This window comes from Hypanus sabinus, chromosome 23 (assembly GCF_030144855.1).
Source record: "Hypanus sabinus isolate sHypSab1 chromosome 23, sHypSab1.hap1, whole genome shotgun sequence".
NCBI lineage: Eukaryota > Metazoa > Chordata > Chondrichthyes > Myliobatiformes > Dasyatidae > Hypanus > Hypanus sabinus.
In genome coordinates, this window is record NC_082728.1 from 32,652,226 (window position 1) to 32,668,686 (window position 16,461).

Genomic DNA, 16,461 nt, shown 5'->3' on the forward strand with positions numbered 1-16,461 from the left:
CATGTGACCCTAATCGGGGGCTAAGCAGGTGCCGTACCTTGCCCATGGGTGACAAACAGGTTAGTGGAGGGAAGGAGCGCCATATACACCTCCACACTGCCACCCAAAGAGCATGTGTGAAGGTGTTATTGAACAATACTCATCTCTGAGCTTCTAAACTACTGTGCTCTTCCAATAAGTTTCCAATATCCCAGCTGAACTTATGCCTTTTACTTCTACTCTGCTGCACAAACAGCTCTCAGATAATGAGGATCAATAAATTCCACAAGGGAGATGGACTTCTTTGTTGGGAAATTAAATGCAGATGACATCAGATGCTTGTGAAAGCCCCGAATAGTATCACTTTCTGAGAAGTGGATTCAGTGAGAGTGTTGCTGGATTTGGGAACAAATGGACAGGTTCAAACACTCAGTGGCCACTTTATTAGATACACCTGTACATCAGCTTATTAATATAAGTATCTATTCAGCCGATCATGTTGCAGAAGCTCAATACACGAAAACACATAGACATAGTCAAGAGGTTCAATCATTGTTTAGACCAAACAGAAGAATGAGGGAGAATTTGATCTAAGTGACTTTGACCACAGAATAATTGTTGGTGGTCAGACGGAGTGGTTTGAGAACTTCAGAATCTGCTGATCTCCTGGTAGTTTAATGCACAACAGTTTCTTCAATTTACAGAGAGTTTTGTGAAAAGCAAAAAAAAGCATCTAGTGAGCAGCAGTTCTTTGGGCAAAAAGTGGTCAGAGGAGAATGGCCTGATTGGTTCAAGATGACAGGAAGGCAACAATAACATAAATAACGATGTGCTACAACAGTGGAGTGCAGAATAGCATCTCTGAATGCACAACGTGCCAAACCTTGAAGTAGGTGGACTGCAGCAGCAGGAGACCACACTGGGCTCCATCCTGTACCTAATAAAGTGGCCACTGAGTGTAAACTAATGAATGTTTTCCAGGGGGTCTTATGGAAGGAAAGGAAGTAGGTAGACTTAAGAACACACAATGGATCATGATCTTAAGTGCAACATATTCAAAGAAAGTTTTCCAAGGCAATAACAACTTCTGCAGGCAGAGGTCCAGCTTCAGATTTAACAGCAGTTAATTGTTAATCTGAATTTAAATTCCACAATTGGCATTGGAGGATTTAAACTTTCGGTTTACGGTGGTGCTGCTGAAGGCAAGTGACAACTTACTGGTAGTTAACAAAACAAGAAATACAACTTAATTTTTATGAACAACACTTTCTCTGTTATAAATTATGGTAAGCGATCACTGCGAACGTTGAAGAGTTGATTGAAGGCAAAGCTGAGTTGAGGGTCAAAGTGTGTGAAGCAAAGTCCCACTGAGATCAAGGGAGAATTTGAGGCATATTCAAGGCGAGGCTGACGCAAGCGGAGTGGAACAAAGTCGAAGTGGAGGAGAGACAGATTCGAGTGTGTCTACCTAAACCAGGGGTCAGCAACCTTTACCACTGAAAGAGCCACTTGGACCCGTTTCCCACAGAAAAGAAAACACTGGGAGCCGCAAAACCCGTTTGACATTTAAAATGAAATAATACTGCATACAACATTTTGTTTTGCCTTTATGCTATGTATAAACAAACTATAATGTGTTGCATTTATGAAATTGATGAACTCCTGCAGAGAAAACGAAATTACATTTCTGCATGCAACAAAAACATTTTGAACTCCGAAAAAAAAGACGTTGGGTTGAAGGTTACTTTTAAGTAAAATACTCAACGTCTATTTGAGTCCTTCTTGTATTTATGAAAAACGCCAAACTTGAATTTGCCGCCAGCAGCAAACCAAAAATAACGTCAGCCAGCTGTCAACCTGAAAAATAAAAGGACTATTTCACTGAACAATGAAAACATATGAATATACGTAAAATAATAGGCAATTAAAATATTTATCATACTTGTTCAGGTTGACTCACACCTGACAATGCAGTCGTATTCAGTAGGGATGGATCGATGCTTAGGGGAGTGACCGGGAAGGATAATGTGTTTTTTTCCTCTCTGAACTCACAGAAGCGTTTCCCAAACGATGTTTGCATTGCGATGATTGCAGAATGTAAATACTCCGAATTTATCATGTCGTGACCTTGTTTGAACTCTCTCAAATTGGGGAAGTGAGACAATGTGCCTTTCTGTAAATCTCTGGCAAGCAACGTCAACTTGCGCTCGAATGCCAAAACATCCTCCAACATGTGCAGGGCTGTACGTCCTTACCCCGTTGAAGAGCTGTGTTCAGCGTGTTCAGGTGCGCTGTCATGTCTACCATGAAGTGTAGCTTTTCCAGCCACTCTGGCTGTTCCAGCTCAGGAAAGGTGAGCCCTTTGCTGCCCAGGAAAGTTTTCTCTTCTTCCAGACACGCGACAAAGCGTTTCAGCACCTCCCCTCTGGACAGCCAGCGATAAAAACACGTTGTAGCGGTTGCTACACGCAGTCAGTAAACTGCAGTCAAAGATAGCTTTATTCGAACTAAACAGCCTTGCTTTTAAGCCTCCCTCAACCCGCCCCCCATGGGCGCGGATGCTGCAAAAGGCACGTACTCACAAACCCCCGTAGGCTATCTCCCTTAGCCTGAGCGCTGGCTAATTGTGAGCCGGTTCGGATGTGTCAGGAAATGGGTCGCCACAACGTCTTATTTAGATTGTACAAGATCACCATAATCTTCAAATTTAGAATTACATTTCAAAAACTAACAAACTAACATAAAATACATTTTAATTAAATACTGACCATGTAGCGGTGTGCTACACGCAGCGCTAAAATTACGACACGGAGTCGGTAACTGCAGTCGAAGGAAAAAACTTTATTCGAAATCTTCAGCCTCACTTTTAAGCCTCCCTCAACCTGCCCCCCATGGCGCAGAGGCTCCAAAGCTCTGTGCTCGCAAACCCCCGTAGGCTATCTAATAGTGAGTCGGTTCGAATGTGCCAGGAAAAGGGTCGCCACAACCAATTATTTCCCAAAGCAACAGGGAGCCGCAGCACAGACGTAAAAGAGCCACATGTGGCTCCGGAGCCGCGGGTTGCCGACCCCCGACCTAAACCAATAATCTAACAGGACATTTAGGAGGATGCATTGTTTGGTGTTATTTTTCCAGTTGATCCCAGGTTCAAGATCAGCAAACAAGAGATTGAGGGTAGTCTTTATCTCCTAAATTATCAGATTAAATTTTAAAGTCAGTAATAACATTTAACCCAACAGCACCCACTCCAGACCAGCTGAGTCATGATGATAATTTAAGCAATGTGTTGCTGTTCTGCAGGAGAGCGTTTGGCTTATGTGAGGTTTCTATTATTATACTTCTTAAGATAAATTTGTATTTATCTCTTAATTTGTCAGCATTAGATAAATATTTTCTTCTGTAAGTGGGCCATTGAGTTTAGATTAATTACTGTAAAGAAAGAGACGTGTTTGCAAGCTCTTGTTTCCCGGTTAAGCTAAACTGTCCTTCTCATCCAACATGATGAAAATTAACATTTAACTTTTTCTATTTGTCCTTTAAATGATCAGAATCTCCACCTCATTAAATTTCATATAATTAAAATATGGCATTTTCCTGAGAACCTCAGTAGGTATTGTAGCAAAAGTAGGTGGTTTGTTGTGACATATCCTGTGACAAATCTCTTTTAAAATATGTTGGAATGGTACTGATTTATAGATGCACGTCTGTCTCTCAGTTCAACAGTTTGCACTTTGCATTGCTCTCTGTGGGAAACCATTTTTACTTTTGTAAACACAAGAAATTCTGCAGATGCCAGAATTCCAAAGCAAGGGTCTCAGCCCAAAATGTCAACTGTTTATTCACTTCCATAGATGCTGAGATCCCCCAGCATTTTGTATGCATTGATTTTAATTTTGTGTCTGTAACCTAACCACCAGAGGGAGCAGATGATAATAAACCTTGACTGATGTTCTGTAAAAAACACAAAGTGCTAGCAGAACTCAGCAGGCCAGACAGCATCTATGGGAGGAGGTAATAACGACGTTTCGGGCTGAAACCCTTCACCCTCCTGATGAAGGGCTTCAGCCTGAAACGTCGTTATTACCTCCTCCCATAGATGCTGTCTGGCCTGCTGAGTTCTGCCAGCATTTTGTGTTTTTTATTTATTTCCAGCATCTGCAGATTCACTCGTGTTTTCTGATGATCTGTGTTTCTTGTGCTATTGACCAAGCATGAATTCTGAGAGCAGCATGAGAATAGTTGTTGAGTTTAGGAGGAAGGAACAGCACAGGGTGACCTCCAGAAAGCATGCTAAGACAAAGAAAAAAATGGGAAGATATTGGCAAGTATCCTTGATTTTCATCCATCCACTTATGTTAACTATGCTTTTGAATGACATGCAAACAAAAGAATTTCCTTTATAAATCTTGTTATCCCTTAATGTATAACTTTTAAGAGTTTAGTTGTCGGTTTGAATATTTTCTTAAGTGCTTCAGCATCAAATTTAACAAATGAAAAGAAGAATAATGAGAATGAGTAGATCTTCCAGCTCTTCGGCCATGCTCCGCAATTCTTCAAGATATTACAATCACAGGATCACATAGCAAGCAAAAGACCATTTGGCACAGCACATCCATGCTGACCCATGGGCACCCATCCATATTAATACCAATTTCAAGTATTTGGCCCAGAAGCTTCTATGCCTGGACAACTCTGGTATTCATATAATTATTTCTGCTTCCACCACTCCTTCCAGCAGTGTACTCACTATTCTCTGGTAGTTCCATTCTGAATCCCTTATTCTGCAACCTAAATTAATGTTCTCTTGTTATATCTGCCTCAGATCTGGGAGACAGTTCTCTGCAAACTATAAACACAAAGTGCACTGCAGATACTGTGGTCAAATCAAGACGTACAAAAAAGCTGGATGAACTCAGCAGGTCGGGCAGCATCCGTTGAAAGAAGCAGTCAACGTTTCGGGCCGAGACCCTTCATCAGGACTAAAGAAGGAGGGAGCAGGGGCCCCATAGAGCAGGTTGGGGGGAGGGTGGAAAACCAATCAGAGGAAAGATCAAGGGGTGGAGGAGGGGAAGCAGGGAGGGGATAGGCAGGAGAGGTGAAGAAGGAATGTAAGGGGAAAGCACTATGGGTAGTAGAAGAAGGCAGAATCATGAGAGTGGTGATAGGCAGCTAGAAGAGGAAACAGAGTGAAGGTGGGATGGGTGAAGGGAGAGGGAGGGAATTACTGGAAGTTGGAGAATTCGATGTTCATACCAAGGGGCTGGAGACCACCCAGGCGGTATATGAGGTATTGTTCCTCCAACCTGAGTTTGACGTCATCATGGCAGTAGAGGAGGCCATGTATGGACATATCCAAATGGGGATGTGAAGGAGAGTTGAAGTGAGTGGCAACCAGGAGATCCTGTCTGTTGTGGCGGACGGAGCGTAGGTGCTTATGAAGCGGTCCCCCAATCTGTGTTGGGTCTCGCCAATGTAGAGGAGGCCACACCGGATGCAATAGAACAGACTCACAAGTGAAGTGTTGCCTCACCTGGAAGGACTGTTTGGGGCCCTGAATGGTGGTAAGAGAGGAGGTGTAGGGACAGGTGTAGCACTTACGCTTGCAGGGATAAGTACCAAGTGGGAGATCTGTGGGGAGAGATGTGTGGACCAGGCAGTCGCAGAGGGAATGATCCGTGCAAAAAGCAGAGAGGGGTAGAGAGGGAAAGATGTCCTTAGTGTTGGGGTCCTTTTGAAGGTGGCGAAAGTGCCGGAGGATAATATGCTGGATCCGGAGGCTGGTGGGGTGATAGGTGAGGACAAGGGGGACACGGTCCCTGTTCTGGTGATGGGAGGATGGGGTGAGGGCCGAAGTGTGGGAAATGGAGGAGATGCGGGTGAGGGCATCATTGATGACGGCAGAAGGGAAACCACGATTCTTAAAGAAAGAGGACATTTGGGATGTCCTGGAACAGAAAGCCTCATCCTTGTAGCAGATGTGGTGGAGACAGAGGAACTGGGAATAGGGAACAGAATTTTTGCATTTGGCGGAGTGGGAAGAGGTATAATCAAGGTAGTTATGGGAGTCAGTGGGTTTATAGAAAATGTCAGTGGACAGTCTAACTCCAGAAATGGAGACTGAGAGATCAAGAAGGGGGAGAGAAGTGTCCAAGATGGACCAAGTGAATTTGAGGAAATTGATGAAATTGATTGAAATTCGATGAAATTGATGAGCTCAGCATGGGTGCAGGGAACAGCACCAATGTAGTTGTCAATGTATCGAAGGAAAAGTTGAGGAGCAGTAGCAGTTTAGATTTGGAGCATAGACTGTTCCACATAACCCACAAATTGGCAGGCATAGCTGGGGCCCATCTGAGTGCCCATAGCTACACCCTTGGTCTGAAGAAAGTGGGAAGAGCCGAAAGAGAAGTTATTAAGTGTCACCTCTCATGACTCTGCCTTCTTCTACTACGCATAGTGCTTTCCCCTTAGATTCCTTCTTCACCTCTCCTGCCTATCCCCTCCCAGCTTCACCTCCCCCACCCTTTGATCTTTCCTCTGATTGGTTTTCCACCCTCCCCCCCACCTTCTTTATGGGGCCCCTGCTCCCTCCTTCTTTAGTCCTGACGAAGGGTCTCGACCCGAAATGTTGACTGCTTCTTTCAACGGATGCTGCCCGGCCTGCTGGGTTCATCCAGCTTTTTTGTACGTCTCTGCAAACTATTCTGCCCATACTTTTCAAAATTTTACATATCTCAATCATTTCCCCTCTTACCTTCTTCAGTTCCATGGAACCTCAACCTAGCTGCTCCAATCTCTCCTCATGACTGAAAAAATCTTTTCCAGGCAACATGCTGGTGAATTACCCTGCACCTTCTCAAGTGATATCACCTTGATGCATTTTTTACCTCAGCATCATCTTCCTGCCTTATACCTATCCTGGCTCAGTTCATATTCAGAAATCTATTGAATTTTAATTTGAATCAACTAATGCCTAATCTTCCACAATCCTCCGGTTTAGAGAATTCCATATATTCACTTCTGTCTGTAGGGAAGATATTTTTATCTGAGTCTTAACCCCTTATTCTAAAAATGCAAATCGTAGTCCCAGACTCCTCACCAAAGAAAAACATTCTCTCTGCAATTGTCCTTTTGAGCCCATAAGAACTTTGTAAATTTCTATGAAAATCTTTCTTCTAAACTCAAGAAAATACATGCCTAGCACACTTAACCTCACAGCAAACCGGCCATCCCAAACTTAATGAGTCTTTAACGTAAACAGAAGAAAACCTGCAGATGCTGGAAATCCAAAGCAAAACACACAAAATGCTAGAGGAACTCAGCAGGTCAGAGAGCATCCATGGAACTGAAAAATGTGCTGAGGTTTTAGGCCGAGAACTTTCTTCAGGACAGGAAAGGGAAGGAAAAAACACCAGGAGAACAAGTGAGGGGAGGAAAAGCAGGATAGCTAGAAGGTGATAAGTGAAGCCAGGTCAGTGGGAAAGGTTAAGGCTGGAGAGGAAGGAATCTGATCAGAGACAAGTGTGGACCATAGGTGAAAGGGAAGGAGGAGGGGACCCATGGAGAGATGATAGGTAGGTGAGGAGGTAAGAGGCCAGAGTGGGGAATAGCAGAAGGTGGAGGATGGAAATATTTTTTGACTGGAAGGTGAGATTGATATTCATACCAGCAGTTTGGAGGCTACCCAGATGGAATATAAGCTGTTGCTGCTCCAACCCGAGGGTGGCCTTATCATGGCCCAAGAGGAGGCCCTGGGCAGACATGTTAGAATGGGAAAGGAAATCAGAATTAAAATGTTTGGACACCAGGAAGTTCTGCTTTTGGCAAATGGATTGTATGTGCTTGATGAAGCGGTCCCTCAATTTATGAGGGGTTTCACCAATAGTAGAGGAGGCTGCATTGGGAGCATCACACAAAAGACAACCCCAGCAGATTCGCAGGTGAAGTGTTGCCTCACTTGGAGGGTCCTGAATAGATGTGAGGGAGGAGGTGATCGGCAGGGGTAGCACTTTGGCCACTTGCAAGGATAATTGCCAGGAGGGAGATAAGTAAAGGAGGATACAAACGGACAAGTGAATGACAGAGGGGGTGACCCCTGTGGAAAATGGAGAGTGGGGGAGAGGTAAAGGTGTGTTTAGTGGTAGGATCCCTTTGGAGATGCTTGAAGTTGTGGAGGATGATGTGTTGAATGCAAAGTCTCATGGGGTAGTAGGTAAGGACAAGAGGAAATCTACCATGGTTAAGACAGCAGATAGTGCAGGGGTCCCAGAAATAGAGGAGATATGGGTGAGGGCAGGATTGATAGTGGAGGAATTCAGTAGGGATCAATACAAATGCCCAGTCCTATAGACTTCTAACCCCATCAGGAAAGCCTTAAAGCTCTCCACTTCTTTTTCAATAAAAGAACCAACTGCAGTTTCCCTCCACCACCACCCTCCTCCGTCCGGCAGAACTGATCCTCACCCTCAGCGATTTCTCCTTCGGCTCCTCCCACTTTCTGCAGACCTCAGGAGTAGGATGGCCACCCGCATGGGCCCAAGCTATACCTGCCTTTTCGTTGCCTAAGTAGAACAGACTATGTTCCAAGCCTTCCACAACTCCTCCTCCACTCTGCACTACATTGACAACTGCATTGGTGCTGCTTCATTAACCCATGCTGAGCTCGTCAATTTCATCAACTTTGCCTCCAACTTCCACCCTGCCCTTAAATTCATTTGGTTCTTTTCTGACAGAGTATTTATTATTAGTGGGGGATTTTAACTTCGCTGTTATCCACTGGGCCAACCATATGCTGAAAGTCTTGAATGGAGTGGGGTTTGTGAATTGTGTGCAAGAAAGCTTCCTTGATCGATATGTAGAGGGACCTACAAGAGAGGCTGCAATACTATCTCCAGCTGGAAAATGAGGCTGGGGAAGTGACACTTCTCTGTTCTGGTAAGGTTGTAGCATGCTTGGACGCGGTGGCATCTTCAGGTTCAAATAAAGGTGTTATTGCTTCTATAAAGCATCATTTTTACAATTGCAAAACACTGTTAGATGTTAAGAACTTAAAGTACTGCAGGTCTACCCCATCAGCAAGTCGCTGAATAGTGGATTTATTGGAGAGACCAACGGCGGGTAAGCTGTGTGGCCATGATTGTGACGTAGACTAGGTCTCAGGTCCAGGGCTGTGGGTTGGAGCTACCCAGGAGACAAGACACTGGATTCAGTGTGGAGCAGCGTCTACGCAGGAGTTGAGAGCTGGGCCCTCTCACCAGTACTGACCTCTGGTGTTCACTCAGTGGAAGACCAGCTGGATTGTGTTCATCTGCAGATCGCTGCAGGCTTGATCTTGCCACAACGTCCATGCACCATCATGACCTGACACTCTAGGACTCATGCTATAATATTTGTTTTTGTGTGACTGAATGTTTACTGCTGTCTTATGTGTGCAACACTGTATATGCTTTGTGCTGTGTATGACTGTTGGCACTGTGTTTTGTACCTTGGTTCTGGAGGAACAATGCTTCATTTGGCTGTATTCATGGATATTCTGTCACAACCACGGATTCGGCAGCACAGTAGAAATGGCAATTGTGAATTTGCACATGTCAGCTAATTATTATTTAATCGTGATGGTATTTAAGTCCATAATTGTCTTCGTAGTGCTTGTGCAGATTTGGACAAAGCACAGCAATGCTTCGCTGTCTGTTTGCTTTTGGCCTTCCCTGAGAAACTGGACCTTTGAGTCAACTGACTCTGAAGACTAACGGTATTCGTTTAATGTTTAGATGTTCTTTCCAGCCGCAGTGTAGGCTTCATTTCCCGCTTAAGAGTTTTGGTTAATGGCCCTATTTGGCCTAGCGTTTATTGTTTATTTTCCCTTTAACACGGTTTGCAATAAAGTTTGTGAACTATCGACCTGCTTCAGTGTCTCTCACTCCGCACTTGGGCCATGTCTGAACCTGATAACAGCAAAAAGAATATATAAACTTTGAATGAATACCGCTAGTCTTCAAAGTCAGTCGACTCAAAAGTCCAATTTCTCAGGGAAGGCCAGAAAAAAACAGGCAGCGAAGCAATGCTGTGCTCTGTCCAAGTCTCAACAAGCACTATGACGACAAGTATGGAGTTAAGTGCTATCAGCATTACATAATAATTAGCTGACACATGCAAATTCACAAGCACAATTGCCATATCTACTGCATTGCCAAATCCGTGGTTGTTACATATTCATGTACAGTTCAATGAAAATTAAACTTCAACTTCAACTTCAGTTTGAACTTGAGGGACATCTTGAGCTCTTTGGGTCCAGTAGCCATAATTCTATTAGCTTTAAAATAGCCATGGAGAAGGATACAGTTGGTTCATAGGTTAAGATCCTGAAGTGGGCAGAATAAAGTACGGAGTCTTTAGGCAGAGTCTTGCAATGGTGAGATTACTTGCAGGGAAAGGAGCATCTGCTAAGTAGTATCTTTAAAAGTGTGACATCATGAGTTCAGGGCCTGAATGTGCCTGTTAGGTTGAAGGACAAAGCTTGCAGGTTTAGGGAACCCTAGCTGACAAAAGATACACACAAAAATGCTGGTGGAACGCAGCAGGACAGGCAGCATCTATAGGGAGAAACACTGTCGACGTTTCGGGCCGAGACCCTTCATCAGGATATTAAAAGTTATTATGGCACAGGTTAAAAAAAGAGGGAGGCATACTCTATGCATAAGCAATTAGGAACTAGTGAATTACTTGATTCAGAGTAATTCTTCTGATATTCTCTTTAGTCCTCTTAATGTCTCCCTTAAGTGCATTTAAGAGAGAAGTTAGGAGGGCAAAAAGAGGATATGAGAAGGATCTGGTAGACAGACATGGTGAAACAAAATCCCAAGACATTCTTTCAGTATATTGAGATTAAAGTGATGGCCAGGGAGAGAATAGTTTGCCTTAATGATTAGTATGGCCATCTATGCTGAATCAAAGGAAATGCATGAGATTTTTATTGGCTGTTTCTCTTGGAAGATAAGAAAATGAGGGAAACGAGTGATGTTGTCTTGGACTACACAGGAGTTAGCAGGCAGGAGGTACTGGATGCCTTAAGATACAAAAAGCTATATAAATCCACAAGGGTTGAATGCAAGGTACATTCTCAGACTTTGTAGAAAGCTGGAGAAAAAAATTATGGAGCCTCTTACAGAGATGTTTTTGCTTAATCTCTGGTGATAGATGATTTTCTGGAGGTCTGGACAGCGGCTAAGGTGTTGCTGTTGTTTAAATAGGGCAGTAAAACCAAGGCAGGAAACTACAGGCCAGTGAGTCTGATACTGACAGTAAGTAAATTGCTGTTGAGGTTTCTGAGGGACAGGGTCTACCAACATTTGGAAAGACAGGATCTGAGCTGAGACAGTCAGCATGGTTTTGTATGTGAGAAAGCATGCCAACAATCCTTTGGAGTTCTTTGAGGAAGTAACAAATAGTAGGCTAGCGTATGTTGTCTATATGGACTTTAACCAGCTCCGTGACAAGGTCTGCCATGGCAGGCTAATCTGGAAGGTTGGACTGCCTGGGATCCAGGGGAAGGTAGCAGATTGGATTCATAACAGGCTCAGGGGTAGGAAGCAGAGGGTGATGGTTGAGGGTTGCACCTCAGATGGAGGTCTTTGTCTAATGGTATGCCATGTGGGTTGGTGCAGGGACCTTTGTTGTTTGTTTTCTGTTTAAATGATTTGGATGTGAATGTACAAGGCACGGTTAGTAAGACCACAGCTGATTCTAAAATGGGTGGAATCTTGCTAAAAGTTACAGAGGTATCATGATCGACTAGATATGTGGGCTGAAGATTGATAAATGGCTTTCGATTCAGATGAGTGTGAGGCATTGTATTTTGGGAGATTAAATCAGGGAAGGACTTATAGTGAATGGTAGGCCCTGCGGAGTGTTGTGGAACACCGGAGAGTGAAAGTGCATAGTTCATTAAAAGTGGCATCACAAAATAGGTAGATGATGAAGAAGGCATTTGCCAAGCAACTCTTCATCGATTAGGGCATTGAGTATAGGAGTTGGAAGGTTATGATGCAGTTATATAAGATGTTGAGGCTACACCTGGAGCATTGTACACTGTTTTGTCCACCTTGTTATGGGAAAGGTTCTACTAAACTAGAAAGAGAGCAAAAAGGATTTACCAGGACATTACCTGAATTTGGAGACCTGTGTTAAAAAAGGTGAGGTTATATAGACCAGGACATTTTCCCATGCTGCATGACTCTCTGATTCCCTTTGTTACGATTCAGTGGGGGTTTTGTGTACTTCCAAGGTGCTCTTACTTTTTAGTTGGGATGCTGCTTTATTAATGCTGTGTGCGTCAGGAAATTTGTGAATAGCTTGCTGTGGGATGAACTCCGAGTGCTCGCATTGAAGGCAGTTTGGGAGTTGAAGATGTCTTTGAAGACATCTCTGCTTTCTACAAGCAAGATTAAGTTGCAGTAACTGTGGCAGTGTGTACTTAAGTTAGATGAGTGAGACCACCGTAGTGCGACTTTTCTGAAAATAGTCTTCCTCAAATATAGCAACACACATAAAATGCTGGAGGAACTCAGCAGGCCAGGCAGCATCTATTGAAAAAGGTACTGTTGACGTTTTGGGCCGAAACCCTTTGGCAGGACCGGAGGGAAAAAAAATATTTATTTAACTGAGGGGGATGGGGAGACAGAAACACAAGATGATAGGTGAAACCGGAAGGGGAAGGGATGAAGTAAAGAGCTGGGAGTTTGACTGTTGAAAGAGGTATAGGGTTTGAGAGGGGGCAGTCCGATAGGAAAGAACAGAAGGCCAGGGAAGAAAGAAAAGTGGAGAGGAGCAGCATGGGGAGGTGATGGGCAGGCAAGGAGATAAAATGAGAGAGGGAAAAGGAATTATTGGAAGTTCAAGACAGTGATGTTCATGCCTAAAACATGGCAACCCTTTACACAAAAGGGGGTGCTAGAGACAGACCCAATAGGAATAATGGAAGGTTGTGAAACACACCCAACAACTGAGAGCTTTACTATCTTCAAAATATCATCAGTTGCCAGCTTGAAGTTTCAATTTTCATGTAACACCTTATTATGAATGGTGATTGTTGTTGTGAGTAAGGAATTCAAGCATATACTGTATAACTAGTAAGCCAACTCTGTATAGAAATAGCAGCTTTCTCTTCAAACTTCAGAAAAGTGTGCGTGGCAAGGGCCATGCTGTCCTCCTTGTGCACTAGGAAAGTAAAAGGATGTTTGAGTCGTATTTTCTGCGCGCAGTTATTTTAGTTATCTTATTATCGGCGGCAATAGATACAAGTCAGGAAGATTAAATAAATAATTAAAGATTAAATAATACATTGTATTTGGTTGAGTCCAGTACTGCACTCAAAAGGCCAATGCCACTACTGGTGGTTGAGTGAAGGCTAAAATTTAAAAAAAACTATCAAGTGAGAGTAGTCATGTTCACTTCTGAGCTATTAATATGCAAGGGAAAGGGAAGAAATCGAAAAATAAATTTTTTATTGATGTAATTTATTAATCTTAAACACAGCAATCACGTTTTGTTTGCTCATTTCAGTTGTGAAAAATACAAATTAAATAATGAGAAAATGTGAATTAGGTAAATCCCATGTTAAAAGCTAATTTAAATTAGGAATAAAATAGAAACATTTTATGTAAGTATTTTTGTAAAGTGTAAGCCTCAAAAAGTAGCTTTTTCGAGATAGAACGCAATAATTCAGAACTAAAAGACAGATTCAGTTTGCATTTTTTTTTACCTTGATCACATTTGCTCTCGCAAGCTCATTTTAGTTGTATGCTTTAAACAAATGAAATTTAATATTATCAAGTGAAATTATTTTAGGTTATGAAAAGTTATTCCATCAGAGGGAGCTATAAGAATGCAGTTGAAGAGAAGTAAAACTTAGCAACGACTGAAGAAATCGGCTTGGGCAACACCTGCATAGCAGAAGGTGAATGAACCCATTGAGTACTCTCTCTTCCTCCCAGTACAGAAAAAAGAGAAAGTTCACGGGCATTTTCACACCTTTTTCATTTCACTCACCATTACTTTTTCAAACTAGTTTCCGGTTTCCTCACCTAGTGTTTGCAAGCAATCTGCTGCTCTTTCACCTTGAAGCAGAAAGTGGATGAAACTTATAATTCTGCTTTGAGGTTCATCCAAATACAGCAAGGTACGGCGCAATGAAAAAGTCATCACAGACTCACTCAATACACCTAATATAAATAATGCATACATTATATCACACTGAAAAAAAGACCATGCAAAAGTAAGACCTTACGGGCAAAGAAAAAGACAGTTGAAGCAAAGACCATGGCAATGTAAGCGGTAGTCCACAGAGTTTCATTGCTAAGCTAATGTGCTAATTTGGCTGGCAGATGTTTAAATAGAATGGCAGGAAAATAAAGGAGCATGGGCATGTTGGGTTTAACATCATGTGCATAGCTAATCAAGGAAATGCATTACTTTTGTTACTTTTTGAAAGAAATGAGAAATTAAAGTGACACTTAGCAAACAGGAATGCAGCCCAATACATCACGGGTTAAGCCCTCCCAACCATTGAGCACATCTTCATGAAACTTAATCATAGAAAAGCATTGTCCATCGTCAAGGATCCTCACCACCCAGGCCATGCTCTTTTCTCATTACTCCCATCAGGTGGAAGATACAAGTGCCTCAGGACTCACACCACCAGCTTCAAGAACAGTTAATACACCTCAACCATCAGGCTCTGGAGCAAAAGAGGATAACTACACACATTCTATTGCTGGTGTTCCCACAACTATTGATCTCACTTTAAGGACTCTCTATCTTGTTGTTTCATGCATTCTTATTTATTGCTATTCATTTATATTTGTATTTGCACAGTTTGTTGTCTTCTCTGCTCTTGCATTCATTGATCCTGTTTACAGTCACTGTGCTATAGATTTGCTGGGTATACCCACAGGAAAAAATATGTAATCATAATAAATTTTACTTTTAACTTTGAAGGAAGAAATTAAATGGTGATGCAGACATTCCCATCTTCCTACTGACAATTCATTTTCCACTGTTTTTGGGTAGGAATTATGGTTGATGCATTTGATGTTACTTTCTTGCCTTTCATTTCCCTAGAAATGAAAGAATACTTCAGCAATCCATTGTTTAAGGGCAGGCACCAGGCATAACAATTTGTCTTACAGCATTATAAGTCACCCTGACATCATTCTCTGACCTCAAGGAACGTGTAGAAAAATATTTACTGAAACAACCTCACTTATTTTAACGCAAAATGTCCTTTATGGTATGCTGCAATAGCATATAACTTAACTTTTTGAACACATTGGAACAGATTTACTATTTGCATAGTGATTGGAAATCCTATGATGTTCCTTTGAACTGGAAATGTCATAGCAAGCGTAACAAGCTTGATTTTCTCCAGTGTGTTTATTATGTTTCTTTAGCACTTTCATGTTCCTAACACCCTCGCAATAGATCTGACCAATGTTTGATTTTGAATTTCAAAGTTCAAATTATTTATGAAACTATGTATATGTTACCGCATATTACGTGAGATTCATTTTTCTTGTATACTTTTAGACTATACCTGAACAAACCAGAACTGACGAACAACCAATGTGCAAAATAAAAATAATACTGAGAACATGAGTAGTAAAGAATCCTTGGAAGGGAACCTGTAGGTTGCAAAATCAGTTCAGAGTGGTGTGATTGAAGTTATCTACATATGTTCACGAAAATAAATTATATTCTGTCACATGATGGTTCTATTAGGTGCACAACATGTAAACCAATGCCTAAGTTGGATTGCACTTTAATTGAAAAAGTATCATCCAAGCTGCCTGCAAGCATCTTCTTCCGATCTCAAATTTCAGGGAAATAAGGTGATAGACAGAGTAATGCACTGGTACTTTCACATCCGCTTACCCACATTTTGAATTACTCTGCCAACCTACGTATAAACTGTTGTAATGGAAAGTCTTTAATTTCCTATCTAATATAGTTTCCACCATTTTCCATAAGGCAAAGCATCATCAAGCACATTGCTGCACACTTCAGTGAGTAACTCTTTTCTGATGAACTGTCATCAACCAAAGTTATTAGTGCTGTTACCCGCTTCGTAGTTTTCTCTCTAAAGTCTTTTCTTCAGAGAGCAAAACCTGTGCAGGTGCAGTATTCACTAAGGTCTATAGGAGGAGGAGGCTGACTCAACTTTTGTGCTCTAGGCTAGGTCCAGGATACAAAACCTACTGACCTAAATGAAGAAGCATTAGCAATTGAGCTACAACACACACAAAATGCTGGCAGAACACAACAGGCCAGGCAGCATCTATAGGGAGAAGCGATGTTGACGTTTTGGGCCGAGACCCTTTGTCAGGACTAACCGCAAGGAAAGATAGTAAGAGATTTGAAAGTAGAGGGGAGAGGGGGAAATGCGAAATGATAGGAGTAGACCAGAGTGGGTGGGATGAAACTAAGAGC

General features: G+C 42.3%; 1 long non-coding RNA gene across 1 annotated transcript; it reads left to right on the top strand.

Moving 5' to 3' along the window:
• The first annotated feature begins 1,164 nt into the window (after positions 1 to 1,164).
• LOC132380316 (uncharacterized) lies at positions 1,165 to 15,448 on the top strand. Its single transcript, XR_009507732.1, has 3 exons — positions 1,165 to 1,265; positions 13,825 to 13,933; positions 14,641 to 15,448. It is a non-coding gene; the product is annotated as an uncharacterized LOC132380316 (long non-coding RNA).
• Positions 15,449 to 16,461: the final 1,013 nt, after the last annotated feature.